Source organism: Bos indicus, chromosome 3 (assembly GCF_029378745.1).
Source record: "Bos indicus isolate NIAB-ARS_2022 breed Sahiwal x Tharparkar chromosome 3, NIAB-ARS_B.indTharparkar_mat_pri_1.0, whole genome shotgun sequence".
NCBI classification, from domain to species: Eukaryota; Metazoa; Chordata; class Mammalia; order Artiodactyla; family Bovidae; genus Bos; species Bos indicus.
This window is the reverse complement of record NC_091762.1, coordinates 111751870-111769535: the sequence shown is the minus strand read 5'-3', so window position 1 is coordinate 111769535 and position 17666 is coordinate 111751870. Positions and strand designations below refer to the sequence as shown.

Sequence of the window (17666 nt, the reverse complement as noted above, 5' to 3'; positions counted from 1 at the left end):
TTGCTGCATTCAAAGTTCTCCCTTTAATTTCGACTGTTGACATTTCAATTATAATACATCTCAGTGTAGACTTCTTTAGGTTCAACCTATTTGGAGTCGTTTAGGTTTCATGGGCCTGGATGTCCATTTCCCTCCCCAGATTTGGAGAGCTTTCAGCCACTGTTTCTCTAAAGAAGCTTTCTTTTTTTTTTGAAAGTTCCATTTTTTTTTTCTTTTTCTTTTTTTTTTACTTTAAAATATTGTATTGGTTTTGCCTTACATTGACATGAATCCACCACTAACCCTCTATTTTTCTCTTTTCCTTCTGGGACTTCTACAATGCATACATTGGTTTTCTTGATAGTGTCTTCATAGGCTTTCTTCACTCTTTTTCATTCGTTTTGTTCTTCTCACTGGATAATTTCAAATGACTTGTTTTGAAATTCACTGATTCTTTCTTCTACTTGATTAAGTATATTGTTGAAACTCTTGATTGAACTTCAGTTTAGTCATTATATTCTTCAGAAATCAAAATTCCTGTTTCATTTCTGTAGTGATTTCTATCTCCTTTTTGAACTTCTCATTTTGTTCGTGTATTGCTCTCCTAGTTTTGCTTAGTTGTCTGTGTTTCCTGTAGTTCATTGAGCTTCAAGATAATTACTTTGAATTCATTATCGGTCAGTGATAGATATCCATTTCTTTAGGGTCAATTACTGATGCTTTACTTTTCCCCTTTGGTGGCATCATGGTTCCCTGATTTTCATGATTCCTGTGTCTTCTGTTGGATTTTGCACATTTGAAGACGCAGCAGTCTTTCAGTCTTTACAGAATGGTGTCAGCAGGGAAAGCTGTTCAGCAGTCAGCATAGCCAGAGATTCTGGGTGGGCCAGGTGACAGAGCCCACAGGGAAGGTGGGCCCATAAATGGGGTCTATCGGTAGGTAAGACAGCACAGGGCTCCACATGTGACTTGCTACCTATTTTCCCCACGGGAGGACTCTTGAGTCAAGGGGATCTCTTGGTGCTTCTCTGTATGAGGTTGGGGGAGAGGTGATGTGGGTGAAGTGAAATCGTTCTTACCCTTTTCAATCATCTTTTCTCATTTTGTGCTTCACAGGGGTGCTATAATCGCTCATCTGGATTCCAAAGCTCTCATAAAGGTATTTTCACCTGTGGATGGCTAATTAAATTGGCATTTCTGTGGAGAGACAAGGGCTGGGACCTCCTACTCCTCCATCTTGCTGATGTCACTCTAAAATTTGCTTTCTAAATCCAGTCTGACACTTTCTGTCTTATAATTGGAGTGACTAGACTATTCACACTTAATTTAATTATTGGTATAGTGGGGTTTAAATTTACCATCTTGCAATTTGTTTTGTATTTGTCCCATCTGTTGTTTATTTCTTTCTCCCCTTTTCCTACTTTCTTTTATATTGAGTTTTTAGAAAACTGTTCCACTTTGACTTATTAACTATACGTCTATGTTTTTATTTATTTTTTAGTGGATGCCCTGGAATTTGCAATTTACTTCTTCAACTTATTACATCTGATTCAAGTAGTATATAGCACAAGACCTTGTGGGCTGATTGATGTAAGGAGACTGTATAGATAGATAGATAGATAGATTCTTGTGAGAGCTCAGAAAGAAAAGAGGTAAGCTGAAGAGAAAGAATCTATTGTCTTAAAGAGTACATATAGCATCACAAATAGAATTTTGCTAGACATATGAATGTTAAAGATGCTTTTGGTAAAGTCTAAAACAGAAATGAGGGTCATATTATTGAAAATTAGAGGAAAGGTAAAGAATTTGGCTAAATTATGCCTTGTTGGATGGAACAAAGCACTTCTAAGTAATAAACCTGAATATTTAGCTGAAGTGATTTCTAAGCCAAGTGCAGAAGGTGCAGCAGGATGTCTCCTTGCTATTCGAGGAGAGAAATAAATTGAATAAATAGCTAATAGGCAACAATAAACCAGCACGTGACAGTTGGGAAGAATCCCAGCCTATCCAGATAACATGCTCTGGAAATGAAGATAAGGGTGTGGCTGGACAACCACTGGCAAAAGAGACTAGACGTGTGACTCATGGATCCGATCTTTCATCTCATCAGAACCCAGGAATGCAGTTATTCAGGAAGGATATGTGAAGTCCGTTAGTCTAATTATTTGATAATTCATGGATTTCATGTGAGACCAACACAAGTTCTGAGAATTTTACATCAATGGAAACACTGCCAGCCTGGTCTGAAAAGGACAAGTGATGTGATGAAATGAAAGATTTATTCCAAGGGCAGATCCACACATGCTGAGACTGGTGAGGGTGCCACTGTTCTCATCTAAGGCTCAAGGCTGAACAGAGCTGCCACCCAGGATTGAGGTTGGGTCTGAAGGGCAAAGCACCAGGCCAAACAGGACGGTTGACTAGTCTCAAGTCATGAAATTTAATGTAATTTTCCCTACTGGGGTTCAGACTTGATTGGGACCCATGATCCTGTTTTTCCTTTCAATTTTACCCTTTTGGAATGAAAATGTCTAGCTGATGTCTGTGCCTCCATTGTAGTTTGGAACCAGATGCTCGGACACAAGTGAAGGACCAAACGGCAGCAGTAGCAGGCAAGTTCACAGATGGGGAGGAATTGTGTACCAGCATGAATTAAATCCTAAGTTTCACCCACAACTGATTTAGATGATATTTACATGAGAGCTTAGATTTAGATGGTGGAATGGGATAAAACTTTTGGGAATACGGTGAATGTATTTTGTATGTGATCAGTTCAATTCAGTGACTCAGTCGTGTCCGACTCTTTGTGACCCCATGGACTGCAGTACACCAGGCTTCCCTGTCCATCACCAACTCCTGGAGTTTAACCAAACTCATGTCCATTGAGTTGGTGTTGTCATCCAACCATCTTATCCTTTGTTGTCCCCTTCTCCTCCTGCCCTCAATCTTTCCTAGCATCAGGGACTTTTCAAATGAGTCAGCTCTTCGCATCAGGTAGCCAAAGCATTGGAGTTTCAGCTTCAGCATCAGTCTTTCCAATGAACACTCAGGACTGATCTCCTTTAGGATGGACTGGTTGGATCTCCTTACAGTTCAAGGGACTCTCAAGAGTCTTCTCCAACACCACAGTTCAAAACCATCAATTCTTCAGTGCTCAGCTTTATTTATAGTCCAACTCTCACATCCATACATGACCACTGGAAAAACCATAGCTTTGACTAGACAGACCTTTGTTGACAAAGTAATGTCTCTGCTTTTTAATATGCTGTCTAGGTTGGTCATAGCTTTCCTTCCAAGGAGTAAGTGTCTTTTAATTTCATGGTTGCAGTCACCATCTGCAGTGATTTTGAAGCCCAGAAAAATAAAGTCAGCCACTGTTTCCACTGTTTCCCCATCTATTTCCCATGAAGTCATGGGACCAGATGCCATGATCTTCGTTTTCTGAATGTTGAGCTTTAAGTCAACTCTTTCACTCCCTTCTTTCACTTTCATCAAGAGGCTCTTTAGTTCTTCACTTTCTGCCATAAGGGTGGTGTCATCTGTATATCTGAGGCTATTGAGATTTCTCCCAGCAATCTTGATTTCAGCTTGTGCTTCTTCCAGCCCAGCATTTCTCATGATGTATTCTGCATATAAGTTAAATAAGCAGGGTGACAATATACAGCCTTGACGTACTCCTTTTCCTATTTGGAACCAGTCTGTTGTTCCATGTCCAGTTCGAACTGTTGCTTCCTGACCTGCATACAGATTTCTCAGGAGGCAGGTCAGGTGGTCTGGTATTCCCATCTCCTTCAGAATTTTCCAGTTTATTGTGATCCACACAGTCAAAGGCTTTGACATAGTCAATAAAGCAGAAATAGATGTTTTTCTGGAATTCTCTTGCTTTTTTGATGATCCAGTGGATGTTGGCAATTTGATCTCTTGTTCCTCTCCTTTTTCTAAAACCAGCTTGAACATCTGGAAGTACATGGTTCACGTATTGGTGAAGCATGGGTTGGAGAATTTTGAGCGGCGGCCACGTGCCATGGAGCGGCACGTGGCCAAGAGGAGATACCCCACATCCAAGGCAAAAGAAATTCAGGTAGGTGCTGAAAGAGGGCATCAGAGGGCAGACAGACTGAAACCACAATCATAGAAAACTAACCAATCTAAACACATGGACCGCAGCCTTGTCTCGCTCAATGAAACTAAGCAATGCCGTGTAGGGGCACCCAAGATGGGCGGGTCATGGTGAGGAGTTCTGACAAAATGTGGTCCACTGGAGAAGGGAATGGCAAACCACTTCAGTATTCTTGCCTTGAGAACCCATGAACAATATGAAAAGGTAAAAAGATAGGACACTGAAAGATGAACTCCCCAGGTCAGTTGGTGCCCAATATGCTACTGGAGATCAGTGGATAAATAACTGCAGAAAGAATGAAGAGACAGAGCCAAAGCAAAAACAACACCCAGTTGTGTATGTAACTGGTGATAGAAGCAAGGTCCGATGCTGTAAAGAGCAATATTGCATAGGAACCTGGAATGTCAGGTCCATGAATCAAGGCAAACTGGAAGTGCACAAACAGGAGATGGCAAGAGTGAATGTTGACATTCTAGGAATCAGCGACCTAAAATGGACTGGAATGGGTGAATTTAACTCAGATGACCATTGTATCTACTACTGTGGGCAAGAATCCCTTAGAAGAAATGGAGTAGCCATCATGGTCAACAAAAGAGTCCACAATGCAGTACTTGGATGCCATCTAAAAAACGACAGAATGATCTCTGTTCGTTTCCAAGGCAAACCATTCAACATCATTGTAATCCAAGTCTATGCCCTGACCAGTAACGCTGAAGAAGCTGAAGTTCAATGGTTCTATGAAGACCTTTTAGAACTAACACCCCCCAAAAGATATCCTTTTCATTATAGGGTACTGGAATGCAAAAGTACGAAGTCAAGAAACACCTGGCTGCTAAGTCGCTTCAGTTGTGTCCAATTCTGTGTGACCCCCGAGACGGCAGCCCACCAGGCTCCCCCATCCCTGGGATTCTCCAGGCAAGAACACTGGAGTGGGTTGCCATTTCCTTCTCCAATGCATGAAAGTGAAAAGTGAAAGTCAAGTCGCTCAGTCGTGTCTGACCCTCAGCGACCCCATGGACTGCAGCCTACCAGGCTCCTCCATCCATGGGGTTTTCCAGGCAAGAGCACTGGAGTGGGGTGCCATTGCCTTCTCCAGAAACACCTGGAATAACAGGCAAATTTGGCCTTGGAATACAGAATGAAACAGGGCAAAGACTAATAGAGTTTTGCCAAGAGAATGCACTGGTCATAGAAAACACCCTCTTCCAACAACACAAGAGAAGACTCTACACATGGACATCACCAGATGGCCAACACTGAAATCAGATTGATTATATTCTTTGCAGCCAAAGATGGAGAAGCTCTATACAGTCAGCAAAAACAAGACTGGGAGCTAACTGTGGCTCAGATCATGAACTTCTTATTGCCAAATTCAGACTTAAATTGAAGAAAGTAGGGAAAACAACTAGACCATTCAGGTATGACCTAAATCAAGTCCCTTATAACTATATAGTGGAAGTGAGAAATAGATTTAAGGGACTAGATCTGACAGAGTGCCTGATGAACTATGGATGGAGGTTCATGACGCTGTACAAGAGTCAGGGATCAAGACCATCCCCAAGAAAAAGAAATGTAAACAAGCAAAATGGCTGTCTGAGGAGGGCTTACAAATAGCTGAGAAAAGAAGAGAAATGAAAAACAAAGGAGAAAAGGAAAGATATACCCATTTGAATGCAGAGTTCCAAAGAATAGCAAGGAGAGATAAGAAAGCCTTCCTCAGTGATCAGTGAAAAGAAATAGAAGAAAACTATAGAATGGGAAAGACTACAGATCTTTTCAAGAAAATTAGATACCAAGGGAACATTTCATGCAAAGATGGGCTCAATAAAGACAGAAGTGGTATGGACCTAACAGAAGGAGAAGATATTAAGAAGAGGTGGCAAGAATACACAGAACTGTGCAAAATAGATCTTCACAACCAAGATGATCATGATTGTGTGATCACTCACCTAGAGCCAGACACCCTGGAATGTGAAATCAAGTGGGCTTTAGGAAGCATAATTATGAACAAAGCTAGTGGAGGTGATGGAATTCCAGTTGAGCTATTTCAACTAAAATAGTTGAAATAACTCCAGTTGAAATAACTCCTAAAAGATGATGCTGTGAAAGTGCTGCACTCAATATGCCAGCAAATTTGGAAAACTCAGCAGTGGCCACAGGACTGGAAAAGGTCAGTTTTCATTCCAATCCCAAAGAAAGGCAATGCCAAAGAATGCTGAAACTACAGTACAATTGCACTCATCTCACACGCTAGTAAAGTAATGCTCAAAATTTTGCATGTGAGAAGGGTGCAGATTTGAGGGCAGAGAGTCATGGATTGAATTGCACACTTCTCCTTATATTCATAGGTTGAAGCCCTAGTTCTAGTACCTCAACATGTGATCTTATTTGGATATAGTGTTGTTGCAGGTATAATTAGGATGAGGTCATACTGGAGTACAGTGGCTCCCTAATCTAGTATGACCAGTGTGGGAAATTTGGACATAGTCATTTACACACCCAGGAAGGACAACAAGTAAAGATGAAAGCGTAGATCGGAGTAATGCTCCTACAAGCCACGAACGGCTAAGAAGGAAACCACCAGAAGCAAGGAGGAGAGCATGGAAGGGATTCTCCCTCACAGCATTCAGAAAGAACCAATCCTGCAGCAGTTTTATCTTGGACTTCTAGTCTCCAGAACGGTGAGAAAGGGACTTCCCTGGTGGTCCAGTGGCTAGGATTTTGTCCTCCCAATGAGGGGGCCCAGGTTTGATCCCTGGATAGGGGACTAGATCCCACATGCCGCAACCAAGAGCCTGCCCGCCTCAACTGAAGATCCTGAACACGGCAATGAAGATCAAAATCCTGCATGCCACAACTAAGACCCAACACAGCCAAATAAACAAATAAATATTAAAAAATAAGAACTGTGAGACAATACATTTCTGTTGTTTAAGCCACCTAGAAGCCCTCGCAAACAAATATAAACAGTATGTTTTTTTTTCTTTCCCATTTTATGCTATTTATGGCACACATTTCATGTCTATGGGATTAAAAATCCCATAGTGTGTTGTTATTAACTTTAATTTAAAGAGTTAATTATCTTTTAAATAAATTAGCCTCACTTTGTGAAAGCCTTAATGGTGTAAAATAAGAATTTTTTTGATTCTTTATGACACTGAGCATCTGCTTTTTCAGGTTGGTCATATAGTTTCCAAATCTGTCAAGTGACTGACTCTTCATGGCTTTGCTTATTTTTTTATGATGGTTTTCTGCTTTTAAATTTTTCTTATTGATTTATGGAACTGCTTTAAATGTGTGTGTTAGTAGCTCAGTTGTGTCTGACTCTTTGTGATCCCATGGACTACAGTCCGCCAGCCTCCTCTGTCCATGGAATTCTCCAGACAAGAATACTGGAGTGGATTGCCATTCCCTTCTCCAGAGGATCTTCCCAACCCAGGAATTGAACCCAGGTCTCCTGTGTTGCAGACAAATTCTTTACCTTTTGAGCTACAGGGAAGGCCTTTAGCACTTACATATGTGTATTAGTCGCTTAGTCATATCTGACTCTTTGCGACCCCATGGACTATAGCCCATCAGTCTCCTTTATCCTTGAAATTCTCCGGGCAAGAACACTGGACTGGGTTGCCACTCCCTTCTCCAGGGAATCTTCCCAACCCAGGGATCGAACCTGGGTCTCCTGCATTGCAGGTAGATTCTTTACCATCAGAGCCTCCAGGAAAGCTTCACTTTATATATTCTGAATACTAATCCTTTGAGGCTTTCCCAACTGGTGATTTGTTTTCTTTATGGGCTCTCAGATTAAAAAGGCTTAATTTCAGTGAACTGAATTTATCAATATTTTCCTTTATGATTTCTGCTTTTGGAGTCATAGAAATATTTTGCAACCTGAGGTCTTAAAGATATTTTCTATTGTTTTTCTAGAGGTTTTATAGGTTCTCCTTTCATACAAAATATTTTATATATCTAGAATTGATTGTTGTGTGTTATTTGAGGCAAGATTACAATTTTTCTGCAGGACTGTTGATTCTCCCAAAATGATTCAAGGAAATGACCCTCCTTTCCCTACTTATCTGCAATTCCAGTTCTTATATATCAAGTTTCCAGGTATTTGTGGATTTCTTTTGGGGCTCTCCCATTTGTTCCATTGGCCTGTTCAACTTGTTTGTCCTGCAATAAAAAGACATAATTATGATAATTTCACAATACATTTTTTATCTGTTAAAATAAGCACCCCACACTAATTTTCCTTTTCAGGATGGTCTTTGATTTTTCATACGATTTTTGGAATCAACTTTTCAAGTTTCATGAGAAACCCAACTGGGATTGCAATAGGAATAGTATTGCATTGATATTATAGTTCTGATTCCTCCTATCTTTGGATAGGATATATTTCTCCAGTTAATTAGATATTATTTATACCCATTAACTTAGATCTTATTTACTATATTTTGGAACACCACTGTATAATTTTCTCTTATGTCTTGTATACATTTTTAGATTAACTTTACCTTTTTATTGAAATTTAATCGGGTATAGACATAAAATTTGCAACATATATATACATATATTGATTTTTCTACCTAGCAATTTTATTAAATTATCTTAATTTGAATAATCTGCAGATTCTTTGGGGTATTCTTCATAGATAATCATAAAACTTACAAATAATTATGATTTTCTTTACACTTTTCCAATCTTTATGACTTCTATTTTTTTTCTTGTATTGCTCAACTGATTAGAACTAGAAGGTAATGTTGAATACAAGTAGTGACAGGAAGCACATCAACTTGTTCTTAATTTTGAAGAGAATTTTAAAAAATGTAAACTATTCAGTATACCGTTTGCTATAATGTTGTTGTAAATACCTTATGTCAGCTTAAGGAGGTTTACTTCTATTCTTAGTCTGCAATGGTATGTTTTTTTAAAAAAACTCAATGGATGTTAAATTTTACTGTATGCTTTTCTTCATCTCTTGAGATGGTAGATTTATCAAGGTATACCAGCCTTATAAAATGAGTTGGGAAGCATTCCCTCTTTCCATAGTATCTGAAAGAATGTCTGTGATATTGCAATCACCTGTTTTTTAATGTTTGGTAGAACTTATGAGTGAAATCTTCTGGCTTTTTATTTCTGTATTGGACAATTTTAAGCTAGTGATGTTTTCTTTAAATATTTTAGAACTCTTCATGGCATCCTTTTTGTTTTTAATAATCTTCAGCATGTATCCTAGGTATTTCTTTATTTTAAATATGTTATCTAGTTTACAGTAAACTCATTCATAATAATTTTATTACCTTTTAATTCTGTGTTATATCTTTATTAGGTGCCATCTTATATATCTCGTAATTTTAACTTCCTTAAGACTCTAGCTAGATCTGATGGACAGAGTGCCTGATGAATTATGGACGGAGGTTCGTGACATTGTACAGGAGGCAGGGATCAAGACCATCCCCATGGAAAAGAAATGCAAAAAAGCAAAATGGCTGTCTGAGGAGGCCTTACAAATAGCTGTGAAAAGAAGAGAAGCAAAAAGCAAAGGAGAAAAGGAAAGACATAAGCATCTGAATGCAGAGTTCCAAAGAATAGCAAGGTGAGATAAGAAAGCCTTCCTCAGTGATCAATGCAAAGAAATAGAGGAAAACAACAGAATGGGAAAGACTAGAGATCTCTTCAAGAAAATCAGAGATACCAAAGGAACATTTCATGCAAAGATGGGCTCAATAAAGGACAGAAATGGTATGGACCTAATAGAAGGAGAAGATATTAAGAAGAGGTGGCAAGAATACACAGAAGAACTATACAAAAAAGATCTTCATGACCCAGATAATCATGATGGTGTGATCACTCACCTAGAGCCAGACATCCTGGAATGTGAAGTCAAGTGGGCCTTAGAAAGCATCACTACAAACAAAGCTAGTGGAGGCGATGGAATTCCAGTTGAGCTACTTCAAATTCTAAAAGATGATGCTGTGAAAGTGCTGCACTCAATATGCCAGCAAATTTGGAAAACTCAGCAGTGTCCACAGGACTGGAAAAGGTCAGTTTTCATTCCAATCCCAAAGAAAGGCAATGTCAAAGAATGTTCAAATTACTGCACAATTGCACTCATCTCACACACTAGTAAAGTAATGCTCAAAATTCTGCAAGCCAGGCTTCAGCAGTACTTGAACCGTGAACTTCCAGATGTTCAAGCTGGTTTTAGAAAAGGCAGAGGAACCAGAGACCAAATTGCCAACATCCATTGGATCATTGAAAAAGCAAGAGAATTCCATAAAAACATCTATTTCTGCTTTATTGACTATGCCAAAACCTTTGATTCTGTGGACCACAATAAACTATGGAAAATTCTGAAAGAGATGGAAATACCAGACCACCTGACCTGCCTCTTGAGAAATCTGTATGCAGGTCAGGAAGCAACCGTTTGAATTGGACATGGAACAACAGACTGGTTCCAAATAGGAAAAGGAGTACATCAAGGCTGTATATTGTCACCCTGCTTATTTAACTTCTATGCAGAGTACATCATGAGAAACGCTGGGCTGGAAGAAGCACAAGCTGGAATCAAGATTGGTGGGAGAAATATCAATGATGTGCAGATGACACCACCCTTATGGCAGAAAATGAAGAGGAACTAAAGAGCCTCTTGATGAAAGTGAAAGAGGAGAGTGAAAAAGATGGCTTAAAGCTAACATTCAGAAAACAAAGATCATGGCATCTGGTCCCATCACTTCATGGGAAATAGATGGAGAAACAGTGGAAACAGTGGCTGCCTTTATTTTTCTGGGCTCCAAAATCACTGCAGATGGTGATTGTAGCCATGAAATTAAAAGACTTACTCCTTGGAAGGAAAGTTATGACCAACCTAGATAGCATATTGAAAAACAGAGATATTACTTTGCCAACAAAGGTCCATTTAGTCAAGGCCATGGTTTTTCCAGTGGTCATGTATGGATGTGAGAGTTGGACTGTGAAGAAAGCTGAGTGCCGAAGAATTGATGCTTTTGAACTGTGGTGTTGGAGAAGACTCTTGAGAGTACCTTGGACAGCAAGGAGATCCAACCAGTCAATTCTAAAGGAGATCAGTCGTGGGTGTTCATTGGAAGAAATTCAGCTAAAGCTGAAACTCCAGTACTTTGGCCACCTGATGTGAAGAGTTGACGCATTGGAAAAGACTAGATGCTGGGAAAGATTGAAGGCAGGAAGAGAAGGCGTTGACAGAGCATGAGATGGCTGGATGGCATCACCGACTCGATGGACATGAGTTTGGGTGAACTCCAGGAGTTGGTGACAGACAGGGAGGCCTGTTGTGCTGCGGTTCATGGGGTCTCAAAGAGTCGGATATGACTGAGTGACTGAACTGAACTGAATTGAACTGAATATTCCTCTGCAGAGGATGAGATCGTTGGATGCCATCACCGACACAATGGACGTGTGTTTGGGTAAAATCCGGGAGTTGGTGATGGACAGTGAGGCCTGGCATGCTGCGGTTCATGGGGGACACGACTGAGAGCCTGGACTGAACTGAACAGAACTGAATATTCCTCTGCAGAGGATGAGATGGCTGGATGGCATCACCGACTCGATGGACATGAGTTTGTGTGAACTCCAGGAGTTGGGGATGGACAGGGAGGCCTGGTGTGCTGTGATTCATGGGGTGACAAATAGTTGGACACCACTGAGTGACTGTACTGAACTGAAGAACCCTAGCAGATATTTGACCATTTTAGTTATTTTAGTCTTTTTTAAGCATTTACTTTTGACTCTCCTGATTATCTCTAGTGCACATATTTCTAATTTTAGTAACTTTGCTATTCTCATTATTTCCTCCTTTTTACTGTCTTTCAGTTTATTCTAATTAACAAAGTTGGAGAAAGCATAGTTCATAATTTTCAACCTTTATGAATATAAGCATTTTAGTATACGGATTTTCCTATAAGTACCATTTTTGCTGCATCCCACAAGTTTTTATATGTTATATTTTCAATATTATTCAGTTCTAAGTGTTTTCTAATTCCCATTATGTTCTACTTTTGATATATGAGTTATTTAGATGTGTGATTTTTGGTATTCAAATGGATTTTTCTAGTTACGCATTTGTTACTGTTATCTAACTTAATTGCATTTTGGTCACTAAACATAGTCTACACAATACAAATTGTTTGAAATTCATTCAGATTTTGTTTGATGTTCTTTATTTATAAGGGAAGATTATTATTCTCCAACAGTTGATACAGATTTCAATTATACCAAACTTTTAGATTTCACATTTACATCTCCTATTTCCTTACTGAATTTTTTCTTGCTTTGGACATTTGTTACTACGATACAAGAATACTTTAAAATATCCCATTATGAAGACATTTATCAGCTGTCCTTGTGGTTCCACTGGTTCTTGTTTCATTTATTTTAAAGTAATATCATTATACTACATGCAAATTTAAAATAGTTAAATCTCCCTAGTGAATTGAATTTTTACCAATATGTAGTGACTCCTATGATCTCTAGTAATACTTTTTACCTTAAAGTCTATTTAATTAGATAATACTAATAGAGCATGAGCACTCTTTTATTTAGTATTTAAATAATGTACCTTTCCCCATCTTTACAGTTTAATCTTTGTTTACCTCTATATACTTTTTGTCTTAACTACAGTATATAAGGCATTATTTTTTCTGGTAACCTTTTATTACTCTGGTAACATTTTAAACATTCTGGTAACTTTTTAATTTTAACTGAAAGATTCAGTCATTTTATATTTGGATCACAGGTAGAGCTGGACTTATTTGACCGTTTTGTACTTTACGTTGGTCTTGTCGTTTTGTTTTCTCCCACTCAGTTATGCTTTTTTGCCTTCTTTTGGATTGAAACTTATTTGAATATTGAAGGACAGGGAAGCCTGGTGTGCTGTAGTCCATGGATTCACAGAGTCAGACATGACTTAGTGACTGAATGATAAAGTATGGAGTTTACACATATTATTTTTGTTCTTTTAGTGTTATGTTAGAAATTATATTGTGCATCTTTAATGGACTAAATTAAATATATGCTTTCCACCAAAATGATTCAAAAATTGTAACAACATTTCATTTTAACTATAATTAATCCCTTAACTAAAAGCTACTGTTGTTCAGTGTTTTTTAACACCCCAAATTAGACTTTATGATAACTATTTGTACAGCCAATATTTACTTGGGTTTACCCACATGTTAATATGTTTCTTTATAATTCTTGGAAATTCTAAATTCCTATTACTTTGAATATTGCCACTCTTCAATTCTGCTATGAAGAAAGGCCAGAGGCGGAAAACCCATAGAATAGGTGCAGTGTATATTGTAGGGTCTTCTCCCTGGCATTCTATTCCCATAGGCAGGAAAGAACCTCACAATCCAGGAGAGAGGCTCAGCCTTGGCCTATGGGAGCTGATAAGTTCAAAGGACAAGGGGTAGGGTCAGGGTGGTGGTCATTTTGGGCTGACTGCAAGCTGAATCTCAGAAAGAGAAAGAAACGAGAGGGACTATGAGACTGCTGAGAGAAAGAGCAAGCTTGGTCTTCAACTGGCCAGTTTCTGTCCCTGCAAGGATGAGCTGAACTCAGGGGCCAGGACTCTCCAGTCCACTAGATTGTCTAACCAGAGCTAGCTTGAGTGGTTTTGACTTTTTAAACCATGAGTCCTAGAACCAGAACACCTGAGCCTTACCTTTCTGTATCTGTAAAATGGGACAACATCTGCCCAGTCAGCTTCATAAAACAAAGTACAATGGTAAGAAATAAAAACACAAACAGTAAATAAGAAAACATCTTCACAGCCCAGACAGGACTAGACTGTCCACAGGAAGCCACATCACAGGGCACAGTGGCCATGGGCAACAGTACATCCCTTCCCTAAAACAGAGGAACCTAACTAGTTTTCCATTATCTCTTTGAGAGACTACTGCCACTCATATCTGTTAGCTAATAGTCTCTCTGTATAATTATTACATGTACCCAGTATTCATGTTCTGTGAGACTGTAAAGTATATAGGACTTTGAAAGGAAGTTAAAACTTATTGACTATTTTATAATGCCTGGCCTGCTTTTTTACATACATAATTTAATCTATTCCATCCTCATAGCAACCCATCAAAATCAAATTAATATACCCATTTTACAAATGAGGAAACAGGCTTAGAGAATTGTATGACTTCTAGCTAGAATTTGAGTCCAGGTCAATTATATCAATGGCCTAAACAAAACTATTCACTGGACTTTAGGGATACCAGTCACTCTGGTCCCAAAATCTTTATGTGACCCTCTCAGCACTGAATTGAGTGGGAAATTTGGAAAAGAAGGGTCATTCTTTTGCATTGTTCATGAGGAAAGTCAATGAACCAGGAGAATAGTTTTTATAACAGTCCTTCATTCACAGTAAGTGAAAGTGAAAGTGAAGTCGCTCAGCCGTGTCCCACTCTTTGCGACCCCATGGACTGTAGTCTGTAGATTGTAACCAGGCTCCTCAGTCCATGGGATTTTCCAGGCAAGAACACTGGGGTGGGATGCCATTTCCTTCTGCAGGAGATCTTCCCAATCCAGGGATTGAACCTGGGTCTTCCGCATTGTAGGCAGACGCTTTACCATCTGAGCCACCAGGGAAGTTCATTCACAGTAGACATTTTTAATAATAAACAGGGGCTTCCCAGGTGGCTCTAGTGATAAAGAACCCAATTGCCAATGCAGGAGACATAAGAGATGACTGTTTGATCCCTGGGTTGGGAAGATTCCCCAGAAGAGGGCATGGCAACTCACTCCAGTGTTCTTGCATGGAGAGTCTCATGGACAGAGGAGCCTGGAGAGTTGAAAACTACAGGAACCCATAGATGCCATATGTACATGAGTAAAGCAGGCTGGAATGCGTGGGTAGGTACACATTCAGATGCTGGGGGGTTGTTCTGTCCATCTGGAGAACACAGCTTATGTCCCAGTTAACAAGGGCAGCCATCACTCAGCTGCACCATTACTCAGTGCTATCGAACCATTGCCAAGTGAAAAAGCAGGCTAACCTTGCTTCATCTTCCAATCTTTCTAGGCTCCAGACATCTGGAAATTTGAGTTACATCGCCAGTTTTTTTATTGTTGCCTATCGTACTAGGGGTAGGGCATAAGCTCTCGTGGAGGAGGTTGCCATTAACCCCATCATAGAGCCGCCAGAACTTACATGGGACTGGGGAAACAGGACTTCAGAGGGCACAAACAGAACCTTGTGCACACCAGGACCCAGGAGAAAAGAGCAGTGACCCCACAAGAGACCGACCCAGACTTGCCAGTGAGTGGTCAGGAATCTCCGGCAGAGGCATGGGTCGGTGGTGGCCTGCTACTGGCTTAGGGGTACTGAGTGCAGTAGTGCATGCATGGGACCTTTTGAAGGAGGTTGACAGTATCTTCATTACCTCCACCATAGTTTGGCCTCAGGTCAAACAACGGGGAGGGAATACAGCCCCGCCTATCAACAGAAAATTGGGTCAAAGATTTACTGAGCACGGTCTTGACCATCAGAACAACACCCAGTTTCCCCCTCAGTCAGTCTCACCCATCATGAAGGTTCCATAAGCCTCTTATTCTTCTCCATCAGAGGGCAGGCAGAATGAAAACCACGATGACAGAAAACTAACGAATCTGATCACATGGATGACAGCCTTGTCTAACTCACTGAAACAATGAGCCATGCCATGTAGGGCCACCCAAGACAGACGAGTCATGGTGGAGAGTTCTGACAAAACGTGGTCCAGTGGAGAAGGGAATGGCAAACCACTTCAGTATTCTTGCCTTGAGAACCTCATGAACAGTATGAAAAGGCCAAAAAGATGGGTCACTGAAAGATGAACTCCCCAGGTTGGTAGGTGCCCAATATGCTACGAGATCAGTGGAGAAATAACTCCAGGAAGAATGAAGAGACAGAGCCAAAGAAAAAACAACACCCATTGTGGATGTGACTGGTGATGGAAGTAAAGTCCGATGCTGTAAAGAGCAATATTGCATAGGAGCCTGGAATGTTAGGTCCATTCAGTTCAGTTCAGTTCAGTTCAGTTCAGTCACTCTGTTGTGTCTGACTATTTGCAACCCCATGGACTGCAGCACACCAGGCCTCCCTGTCCATCACCAACTCCCGAAATTTACTCAAACTCATTCGAGTCGGTGATGTCATCCAACCATCTCATCGTCTGTCATCCCCTTCTCATCCCGCCTTCAATCTTTCCCAGCATCAGGGTCTTTTCAAATAAGTCAGTTCTTCACATCGGGTGGCCAAAGTATTGGAGTTTCAGCTTCAGCATCAGTCCTTCCAATGAATATTCAGGACTGATTTCCTTTAGGATGGACTGTTTGGATCTTCTTGCAGTCCAAGGGACTCTCAAGAGTCTTCTCCAACACCACAGTTCAAAACCATCAATTCTTTGGTGCTCAGCTTTCTTTATAGTCCAACACTCACATCTATACATGACCACTGGAAAAACCATAGCCTTGACTAGATGGACCTTTGTTGGCAAAGTAATGTCTTTGCTTTTTAATATGCTGTCTAGGTTGGTCATAACTTTTATTCCATGAAGTAAGCATCTTTTAATTTCATGGTTGCAATCACTATCTGCAGTGATTTTGGAGCCCCCAAAATAAAGTCTGTCACTGTTTCCACTGTTTGCCCATCTATTTGCCATGAAGTGATGGGACCAGATGCCATGATCTTCGTTTTCTGAATGTTGAGCTTTAAGCCAACTTTTTCACTCTCCTCTTTCACTTAAATCAAGAGTCTCTTTAGTTCTTCTTCACTTTCTGCCATCAGGGTGGTGTCATCTGCATATCTGAAGTTATTGATATTTCTCCTGGAAATCTTGATTCTAGCTTGTGTTTCATCCGGCCCAGTGTTTCTCATGATGTACTCTGCTGCTGCTGCTGCTAAGTTGCTTCAGTCGTGTCCGACTCTGTGCTACCCCATAGACGGCAGCCCGCCAGGTTCAGCCATCCCTGGGATTCTCCAGGCAAGAACACCGGAGTGGGTTGCCATTTCCTTCTCCAATGCATGAAAGTGAAAAGTGAAACTGAAGTCGCTCAGTCGTGTCTGACTCTTAACAACCCCATGGATTGCAGCCTACCAGGCTCCTCTGTTCATGGGATTTTCCAAGCAAGAGTACTGGAGTGGGGTGCCATTTCCTTCTCTGGATGTACTCTGCATGTAAGTTAAATAAGCAGGGTGACGATATACAGCCTTGACATACTCCTTTCCTTATTTGGAACCAGTCTGTTGTTCCATGTCCAGTTCTAACTGTTGCTTCCTGACCTGCATACAGATTTCTCAAGAGGCAGGTCAGGTGATCTGGTATTCCCATCTCTTTCAGAATTGCCCACAGTTTGTTATGATCCACACAAAGTCTTTGGCATAGTCAATAAAGCAGAAGTAGATGTTTTTCTAGAACTCATTTGCTTTTTCGATGATCCAGCAGATGTTGGCAGTTTGATCTCTGGTTCCTCTGCCTTTTCTAAAATTAGCTTGAACATCTAGAAGTTCACAGTTCAAGTATTGCTAAAGCCTGGCTTGGAA

The 17666-nt window shown here is 40.2% G+C and overlaps 1 non-coding gene across 1 annotated transcript; it reads right to left on the bottom strand.

Annotated features, from left to right (window-relative positions):
• Positions 1–14659: 14659 nt before the first annotated feature.
• Positions 14660–14731, bottom strand: TRNAC-ACA (transfer RNA cysteine (anticodon ACA)). Its single transcript has one exon. It is a non-coding gene; the product is annotated as a tRNA-Cys (tRNA).
• Positions 14732–17666: the final 2935 nt, after the last annotated feature.